Below are 9,660 nucleotides of genomic sequence, written 5' to 3' on the forward strand. Positions count from 1 at the left end.
CAGGAAAGTGATCAAGGATGAGACAGGCTGGACCAGGTGAGGCAGAAGCTATTAAACCATACTAAGGATGTAACTTTCTCCGGGCAACAAGGGGTGATTCTCAAGTTTTAAGCAGGAAGTGACACATATCACATGGTTATGAAGATGGGTACACAGTCAAAACTTCAGGAAGCCCTCCTTCATCTTTCCTACAACTTCCCTGACTGACAGTTATGGCCGCAAGGAAACTTATCAACTATGCTACCCTTTTCCTTACTCTGTTCTACTTTGCATCAGCTACACGTCCTTTTACTACTACTCCTGACAACCACTATCATCCCCTTCTTCTGGGCTCCTAGAAGTGCTCTGAGTGTCATCAGTCTCTCAGACTGCAGAGTGTCTACCTATCACTACTGGTTCTGTGGCATGTGAGGGCCAGAAGGCCTAAGCAAAGAAGTGAGCCTGAACCAGGTGTACAGGAAAGCCATCATGGGGAGTATAAATAAAACCATGTCGGATGTGCCCTTAACATTAAAGACCACAGAGCTGGTAGGGGCTCTAGAAAGCCTCGAGTTTACTGGGCAAGTAAAGCCAAGGACAGTCAACATAACTAGACCAAAGACATCAGGCTGGTTAAGGTCAAAGCTAGAAGCAGAATAATGTTTCCTGGTTCCCAGTTACATACTCTATCTGCATATCAAGAGGATGTTTTCTGAAATGTTGCTGCCCGATTTTTTTAGGAGAGCTTTTTCCATGAGCATGTTCTACTTCACCAAGGAGAACAGGCAGAAACAGGGTGATCTCCAAGATCAGGGACATCCTGTCATCTTCTCACCACGTAGGACAACATGAACCATCTGTTTAGAAAACACTCTATGACCACAGTCCCCTCTCTATCACTCCCAGCCTTATCATCCAGCTTAAGAATTCTCCAGATCTGGACCTTTTCCGTGGATCTCCATCTACCTGCCTGCCCTGAGGCCATTTCCTGATAATCAGGAAACCGGCAGGGAAAGGAAGTGAACCTTTCAAAGCCATTGTGGCAGCTCTGCTTTGGGGGGAAAAAAAATCGTCGGAGGGGAGAACTTAAAACTTTCAGCTGAAATGCAATGCAGTCTGATAATTCAACCTCACTTCAGGTGAAAGTAGCCAAGGCTACAGGGCATGGAGCCAAGGCAGCCATTGGAAACTGAAATCCAGGCCAGTATTCATCTAGCCAGGAGCCAGAGGCTGCTGCTGCTCCAAGGAAGCTCGTTTTCTAGTTTTTACAAAGCCATCCCATAGCCTGCCTGTGCCCCAGACCTATGACTTTCTGCTAAAGGTGTTCTTACTTGCCAATAGCCATGCAACCACATCCCTGGGAATAGGGCAGGTAAAGTCAGTTTCCTGGGCCAGAAAAGTGAAAATTAGTCCAGAGAGGTAAAAGGAGCTAGGAGGACCCTGTTACACTTTGCCCACATCTGTTCCAATGCACATGTACAGTCTTAGTTGCAGACGTTGAAGCATATGGGTTCGGGGTACTTGGGGGTCACAGATGTCTGGGGCATTTATCAATATAATTCCAACAATCTACAAACTTGAATGGGAAAAAAGTCACAACATTGTTTACTAACATTGAACTACAATTTAGTATTTCATTCCATTACGAATGCAGGCTGCAAACCTGACATGTAGTAGCAGTACCAGCGATTTCGCCACTGATATAAATCAGATATTTTCATATCAGAACACAGCTGTTGTCATTAACTCGAGGCAGCTTTGCTGCTGTTCCCTACTTAGGAGAGATGTAGCCATCCATCCCATCAATAGTTGTTACACATGCATTAGCAGGTCACGGTGGGGGTGTGTATATGTGTGTGTAGTGTTATAATCGTCTGCATTGCTTTTTAAGCATTTAAACACATAATTCCTGGGTCCCTAAGCTTGGCAGACTGCCAAACGGCTGCAAGGCATCAACGAGATGAAGAGCCCTTGGCCTGGTAAGTGAGGAGCCACATTAACAAGGGACAGGGGAATGTGAGTACGAGACCATGCCCTCTGTCTGAGCAGTTAGCCGGCCTACCTTTGTGTTGACCTAGACCTTGAGGAATTATTTGGGCACATTATTTTTCCTCGTACACTTCTTTAGCTCTTTATCACTCCCATTCACTTTCTTTAGCCCCTGATTGCTATGCCCTTTTAATCTTATCCTTTAGGTTTGGCTTACTATCAAATCTCATTTAGTCTTTCTGTCCAATGGCTGCGTTCTCTTCCTTTAGATGGTCTCTTTTCCCTCTTGGTCTTCCTCCCTTCCCCTCTTTCTCTCCTCTGCCTACTCTCTGCTGCATCTCGGTTACCTCTCTCCCTCCCGACCTGGCTGGCTATCAGTCATCCCTCCTTCTTGGGTTCTGCAGTACGTGCTTCGGGCACTTAGTGTCTACACTATTCCTTGCATTAGGGAAGGGAATTAATTTTGTCTACAGGGTGTGTCTCTAAGATACAACCAAAAAACAGACTGACCACCTGGGCAAAGGGCAACAAAACATTCCATGGTAAGGGGGTATCCTATCTTTGCCAACCCAAGCTTAAATATAATTTGTAGGGGAATGTTTGATAATCCCTGATGACCATATGCCTAAGGAAGGTCATCAGACTGGACAAGGAGTCTTCGCAGGGCATAAATTCCCAGAGTAGCAAAAGGAAACTATACTGCTTAGTCACTGCTACCAGGGTGAGCCCTCTGTAAGCAGGCCTAGACCAGCATCGCTTTTCTAAAATCAGAAGTGATGAGGTTAGACCAGGGGAAAAGCCAGGGTGACTTCATGACCTTTGTGCTTTAGCTTTGGACAAACATACAAGCGCACTGTACCTCCTCCCGGCCCTCACCAGGGGAAATATTTGTCCTGAAATAGCCAACTCTCCCAGCAAGGTATTGAATACTCACATGTCACATGTAGACTGAAAATCCTATCAATGGCCTAAAAAAGAAAGGAAGAAAGAAAAAAAAATGGAAAGAAATAAAGGAAAGAAACAAAGAACCTAATCTGCATTTGAAAATATGCTTATTTTTATTACTTATTGCTATTCTGTTTATTTATTTATTATTATTTATTACTTATACTTATTATTATTCTGTGCTTGAACCAGGGTCTCAATATTTTTTTTTTTATTTGTTTCTAAGAAAAGACACAAATCTTTAAAAAAAAAAACCTAAAAACTGAGAGTGTAGTGACACTTCATTGGACAGTTGCTAACATAAAAAGCAGCTCAGAGAATTTAGGATAAACTGAAACCACAAATTTTATAAACTTCACTGATCTGTTCTTTGATCCTCTTAAAGAAAGAAAATCTATCTTTATCAGGGTGGTTCTTTTTCAATATTTGTTCATTTTTTTATTTTAAGTGAATTATACCACCCTTACGATGAACTCATCCCTTTTGAGAAAATCATCTGTTCCAAACCTGTTAGCTCTTAGTTCCTCATAGTTCCCAACCACTTGTAGAATAAAGCTCCTCAAAGCCACAATCTGAAGATAAAATATTAAATTTATTGCTCATATGGAATATTCAAACTTAAATAGAAATTAAGATTTCAGATATTTATTTAAAATAAAATCTATGAGGGTAAAACTTCTCAGGTTCTTCTTAGAGATATTTTTTCCCCCTGCCAACATCTTTTTCCAAACTCCACAGAAACTCATTATGTGGCTTCTCTTGTTACCAAAACTAGGTCAAGTTCAGATTCTCTGGTCCTTGATTATGTTCTTATTTTCAAATATCTAACCCAGACTGAGAATTTTAATGCATGCTATGTATCGCATCAATAAGTGTATTCATTGTGTTCTGAATAAAAGAGCTTTGTTTTTTTCATAAACTTTCCCCCAGAATATGTTGTTTAAAACGTAATTGTGATTTTGCCAACACACTGACATCAGTTTATACGATTTAAGATAAATACAGGCAGAAGGAATTGTCCCAGCAGAAGTGCTGCGTGGACCCTTTAAAACCACACCGCACAGAAGCCACAGTAAACTGGGTAGGGAGGATGCTTACAGTGCCCACACATAAACAGGATGAGACTCCAGCTAAGTCTCCTATCATCCCTGAAAAGCTGTGAGTTGGGAACCAGGACGTCTGCCCGGATCAAAAAGGATTCTTCTTCCTGTGGTTCCTAAAAGAAAGACCATTCTATCTTTTTTCCCTCTCACATTGCTGTAATCTAACTAAACCAGCATCTCCACTTTCAGAAGGCTACTCTTCTGGGATAATTTGATTTTTCATGGTTCTCCCTGAAGCTTAGGGTAACTATGCATATTTTTTTCTGACTTACATAAAACAATATTCATTTCTAATAAATTATCTAGAAAGTGAATGCTTTGCTTGAGATAACTGGGGATTCTGGGATTTAGATGGGTCAACCTAACACAGATGACAAACTAAAGTGATGGGTAGGCAGGGAAGAGGGCAGAAGAGCATCAGTGCAGGCTGTCCATAGCCATTCCCGTCAACCCAAAGCCCATTAACAGCCAAACCTCCGTAGACCCCCACCCCAGGTTCTTGACAGCACTGTTCCCCCACCTCCAGCTTTTCCTCCTCCACCCCCATTCCCTGCCTTTGGGCTTCTGTCTTGGCTTGCCACAACATCAGGGATGGAAATCCTATTCCAGGCGACATAAAAGGCACCAAGTTTCCACCATCTGTCTGCCTGTAACTCTTACCCCTCATGTGATTCTGAGAAACAGGCTTTTCCCAGTCCCCCTCTCTGTTTACTCCAGCTGACTTTTTCTTGATTTGTCTCCAGGGGCAGGACATCCTGATACTATTACTACAGAGAAAAAACAGGGATTGTTCTTAGAAACCACAATTCTGTCCTACAAGAATGCCTAGAGGTATATGGAACCCTTATGCTGTTGGAGAGGGTCCCTTTGTTATAGGGGCTCAATGGGTGAGGAAGCAACAATGAACTATTTTTACCCTTTCTGAGCCCCAAGTATATCTACTAGAAAGATATTGTTTTGCCTCAGATTTGCATCAACCTGAGGTTTGACCTGAGAGTCAGAAATCCAGAAAAAATAATCCCGAATCATTTCATTGTATTCAGGAGGATTTCTCTTGTTTTCTCAAATACTTGGGCATGAGGCCAGACAGAGTTATTCAACTTGACGAAAAGACTGCTAAAATGATTGAAAATCCATTTAATTTTATTTAGAGTCATCTAAAGGTTTGCATGGTTAGTTAGATTCTGTTAATCTGAAGGTGTATAAGTATTGGGTTACAATTTTTTGCAAATGAGGCACATTTGTGATGGTTTATCCATTATATGATCATTACTTTTCCTGCTTATGCAGACTGAGGCATTTATGAAAAATAGAGAAGTAAACTTTTTTTTAATAGACAAGTTTTTCCCTAATTAATTTTAAGATAATGAAAAACAACAGCAGTGAATATAATCTATTTTTGCATCAATATAGTTTATTTTGACCAAGAATCAGAAGACAATGCTTCCAGTACTAGTTATGCTGGGAACACACTGGTAGCCTTGAGCACATCACTGAATCTCCTGCCTCAAGACTGGGAGCAGTGCTCTCTGAGGTTCTGTTAGCTCTAATATTCTGTCATTCAATCACTAAAAAGGGACTCATTTGCCCCCCCAAAAATGCCTACTGTTTGTGACTACAGAATCTCCCCACAACTTTGAATCTCCCCCATCTTGCCTTTTCTCTTCATATTTAAAAAGGGAATGTCTACCAAAAGTTCCAGAAAAGAAGTCCATTGCCAGTAGACAATTCCCTAATTTACTTCCAGTACCAGGATCTCATCCTACCAAGATGCACTTTAACAGACTCCAGAGGATCAAATATGCACCATCAGGCTCCCCATCGTCACAGGCAAGGATAGACACTTACACAGTATGCCCCTGGGGTTTGGAGTAAAGAGCTGGAGCCCTCACCCATACTCTCTCATGGACAAAAGAACTTTAGTAACAAATGGGGCTGAGAGCTTGGGGGGCACACCCAGTGTTCTCTACCCACAAACTAACCAGTTTCACCACTTATTGGCTGGACGAGGAGCAAATAACTTAATTTCTCCGTAGCTTAGTTTTCTTCCCCACAAAACGGGAAAAAAAACCCTGGACTTTACCATTCAGGGTTGTTTTAAGAGTAAAACCAAAAACAGTTCACGCAAAATATCACAAGTCGTGCCTGGCTCAGGGTAAGAGCTCAATAAATTTAGCGCTGATTATGACTGCTACCTGTCTCGGGTAGAGCAGCAGCGGTGGAGGGAGCGAGCAGGGACAATTTGGTGAGGAGTCCAAGTCCTCCCTTCAAGAGTTAGAAGAAGGACCTGCTCCAACCTGTTTCTATGGGCAAAGGGAAGTGGTCTGAGCACAAACCCAGGTAATAAGCATCAGGAAAGAAATGGAGCCTGGGGTGTCCGTAGCTAACTTTCCCCGGATGAGGGACTTAGTTCTGGGATCCTACCTCAGGTATCCAGGTAATTCGGCAGAAGCCAATGCTCTATCCCTCGCGATGCCTGGCCCGTGAGGGTGTGGCCTTTGTGCTCAGGAGCTGCACCCGGAGTCTGCGCTGAGGGAATCCCCGTCCCGCTCCTCGGGGCTCCGAAGCTTGCCGCGGGGAAACTAGGAGCTCACTGCTCCAGGGGTGCCCCAGGAGGGGAGTGACTGACCTCAGGACTCCTCCGCGGAGCCCTGACGAGTCGACGTCTCTTCCGGAAGGGTCTGGCCAAGGCGCGGGGCCCGAAAAAGGGGACTGCGCTGAGCTCTGCTCTCTCCCCGCTGGTTACAGGAGAGCAGCAGACTTCTACCGGGCGACCGCAGAGATGGCTGTGCCCCTAAACGCCTGCACGTGGGAGGCCCGAACAGGCAGGGCCAGAGGGTTTTCAACAGCTCCAGAACCCACGCAACCTCCAAATTCTTCTCTGGGCCAGTAGGAACCGGGAACCAGACTCTCAGCCAAAGGCGCTGCTTGGAGAGGGGCGTGCACCTCCCCCAGAGAGAGAAGGTTTAAAAGAGGTGCTTGCAGGCCTTTGATAGCCCAGTCTGTTCCCCAGCTGGACAAACGGAGCCCAGGGACTGCCCGTTCTTTGCAACCGCAATCTAGGTCCCCTCCTGCAGATGGTCTTCCATTCCAGATTGCTGGGGTGCAAATGAGGAAATGAGCCTCGCCTTCCCGCATCCACCAAAGCGTCTGGAACAACCAGAAGGATCTACGTAGTGTCCAAAGGTGGACAGACCCACCTCGGCCCGAGGGCCCCGACCCTGAAGCCAAGTCTTCCCTCACCTGATGTCCACACCCCCTTGCCTGCCCCGCACGCCCTCCAGCTCTGCGCTCTGGAACCTCCCCGAGCAGCGTGGGACTCCCCCACTCCCTCGCTCCGCCCAGGTGCGATTTGCGGAGGGGCGGGGCGGGGGGAGGTGGCTCTCACTGCAGCCTCCGCCCCTGCGCTCTCCTCCAAACGGTTCGTACCCCAGTCTACTCGCCAGGCGCTGGGGACTCCCCCCTACCCAGCACACACGCCTCCCCTGGGGGCCAGGAATCCCCTTCCCACGCTGCGGCTGTGCAGACCTCTTTGACTCCCAGCGCCTGGCAGGGAAGATGGGCGTGGGTCTACGGACCCGACTGCGGAAGTGGAAGGGTGTATAACTGGGTGCCGGAGAAAGGAGGGGACGACAGTCCTCTTAGAGCCAGGAAAGGCATCCCTGGTCCATGATCCGACCACTCAGTCACCGCCTAAGATGCCAACGCATTCAGAATCTCGCCTGGAGGTTTGTTTCTCCTGGAAAGGAAGATCGCCCCATCCCAGGCACCCAGAAGCCTACCTTCCCAAGTGCCCCTCGGGCCCTAGCATTCCAGGGCTCCATTCTAGCTCTCTGCGCCTCCCCAGGTGCCCAGCTCCTCCCCCATCTGTATTTACACACCGGAGCCAGAGCCCTCCAGACTCAAATCCCTTTTCCTGCAAGTCAGGTGACGGCTCGGGGCTGGCCCCTCGCCCACTTTAAAAGCAGAGCCCTTTGGTAGCCTTTCAACCCGATCTACCCCCGACCCTCGGTTTCTTACCCCACCCCTCCAGCAACATTTCCCTCCCCAGATGACTTACTTCAACCCACCCGGATCTGCACTTGCCGTTCCCGCGGCACACAGCCGCAAGCCACTCCAAGGGTTTCATTACCGAGTTGGGGAGGGCATTCGCAAGGATGGACCGGCCCCTGCCGTGCTAGAATGAGCCCCAAGGGTAACCGCAGCCCTCCTCCTACCCCCACTTCCCACCCCTCCTATTTTATTATCTCTGGTCCTATCCAACCCCCACAGGCAGGATGAGCACTGCTGGGTCCCAAACGCTCGCCTCTCTAGCGGGAGCTGCAGAGAGTGAAAAGTCGACTAGCAAGAACACCGAGAGAGAAATGGGCAGATGCAAACGTCAGGGGGTGGTAGTGGGGGAGGACTGGGGGAAGGGCGCACGCGAGAACTAGACGTGCAACTTGCACAGCACGGGGTGAGCACCGCGCAGGGAGGGGGGCACAAAAGTTTGCAGACTATTGCACCGCAGCCGACTGCACGCGAACAGAGGGTCGACTCCCCCTCGCCAGGAGGGGTCTCTTCCAGGGTCGGCGCCAAGGGGACTGGGGGTTTGGACATGGCTCTGACCTATAGTGATAGTTCTCCTCTACATGTTACGGAAGGGAGGGCCTAGATACCAGGGCAGAGGGACGACACCGCGCTTTGCGAAAAGCAACAGGCGGCTGCACCTTACCTTGCGCCAGTCCCGGGCCGGGGTGGCTGCTCCATCCTCGTGGCGCAGGGAGGAGGCGTTGGATGCGTATGGCTGGGGGTGTGCGCTGCCAGAACTGCAGCGGCCGCTCTTCCCACCTCGCTGCGAGCCGGGCTGCCCACCCCGAACCCGGCCGGCCGGGAGGGCTCGTTCCGGGTCGCCGCGGCGGCGTTAGTGCGCGGCGGCTGGAGCGCGGGACGCGGGCAGTGCGTGGCTAGCTGGCGTCCTCCCGCGCCTCCGCCGAGCGAGGGTGCGGCCCCGGGCGGCCGTGCAGAGCACCGCTGGGCTCCCGCTTCTGCGGCGGCTGCTGCAGACCCTGCGTCCGGCCCCGGAGCCTCGCAGGAGGAGGAGACAAAGACGCGAGGGAGGCGAAGCGCCGCTCGCCCAGATGCGATCGTCTCAGTCACTAGAGGGGAATCGCCTCCAAACCCGGGCTGGGGATGAGGGAGGAGGGGGGAGGAGGCAGGGGACTGGAAAAGCAGCAGGGAATGAACGTGACAGTCGGAGACCTGCCGCCGCCTCGCCCGCGCTGCCCTGTCGCCACCCGGGTGGAGGGTCCGGAATGGAGAGGGAGGGCGGGGGCTGAGCGTTTACTGCTGGAGGAGATGAGTTGAGGTGGGAGTATTCGCTCCCTCCGCCTCCCATGCCTGCCTTCCTCGCAACCAACACCCTCCCCCCCACCACCACCACCTCCCGCCCGCCCCGCCGGTGCATAGCTCCACTCTCAGGAAGCTATGGCCCCATTCTTTCTCCTGTTTTTATAACTACTGAGATCAAAGCTGAGTAAAACTGGCAGAAGCAGCGTAACATGGTGATGGGTTGATTGTCCTCTAATGGGGAAAAGGCGGATGCTTAAAATCTATTTGACAAATGAATGTCTACTGGGTGCCAAGTACTGTACTAGGCTGTTCT

At 49.1% G+C, this 9,660-nt stretch overlaps 1 protein-coding gene across 14 annotated transcripts in view; it reads right to left on the minus strand.

Moving 5' to 3' along the window:
• LRRC3B (leucine rich repeat containing 3B) overlaps positions 1 to 9,412 on the minus strand; it is an 89,565-nt gene extending 80,153 nt beyond the window's left edge. For 3 of the 14 annotated variants that reach the window (XM_059162447.1, XM_059162448.1, XM_059162450.1), the window contains exons 1-2: positions 8,731 to 9,412; positions 2,903 to 2,936 (exon numbers count right to left, since the gene is read on the minus strand). The gene's annotated coding sequence lies outside the window, so the exon portion shown is untranslated. Of the gene's footprint in view, positions 1 to 2,902; positions 2,937 to 6,440; positions 7,948 to 8,076; positions 8,222 to 8,730 lie in introns of those variants that run through there. The other 11 variants (XM_059162442.1, XM_059162444.1, XM_059162445.1 and 8 more) reach the window with 6 other exon arrangements.
• Between the last annotated feature and the right edge of the window lie 248 nt (positions 9,413 to 9,660).

Source organism: Mustela lutreola, chromosome 2 (assembly GCF_030435805.1).
Source record: "Mustela lutreola isolate mMusLut2 chromosome 2, mMusLut2.pri, whole genome shotgun sequence".
Lineage (NCBI taxonomy): Eukaryota > Metazoa > Chordata > Mammalia > Carnivora > Mustelidae > Mustela > Mustela lutreola.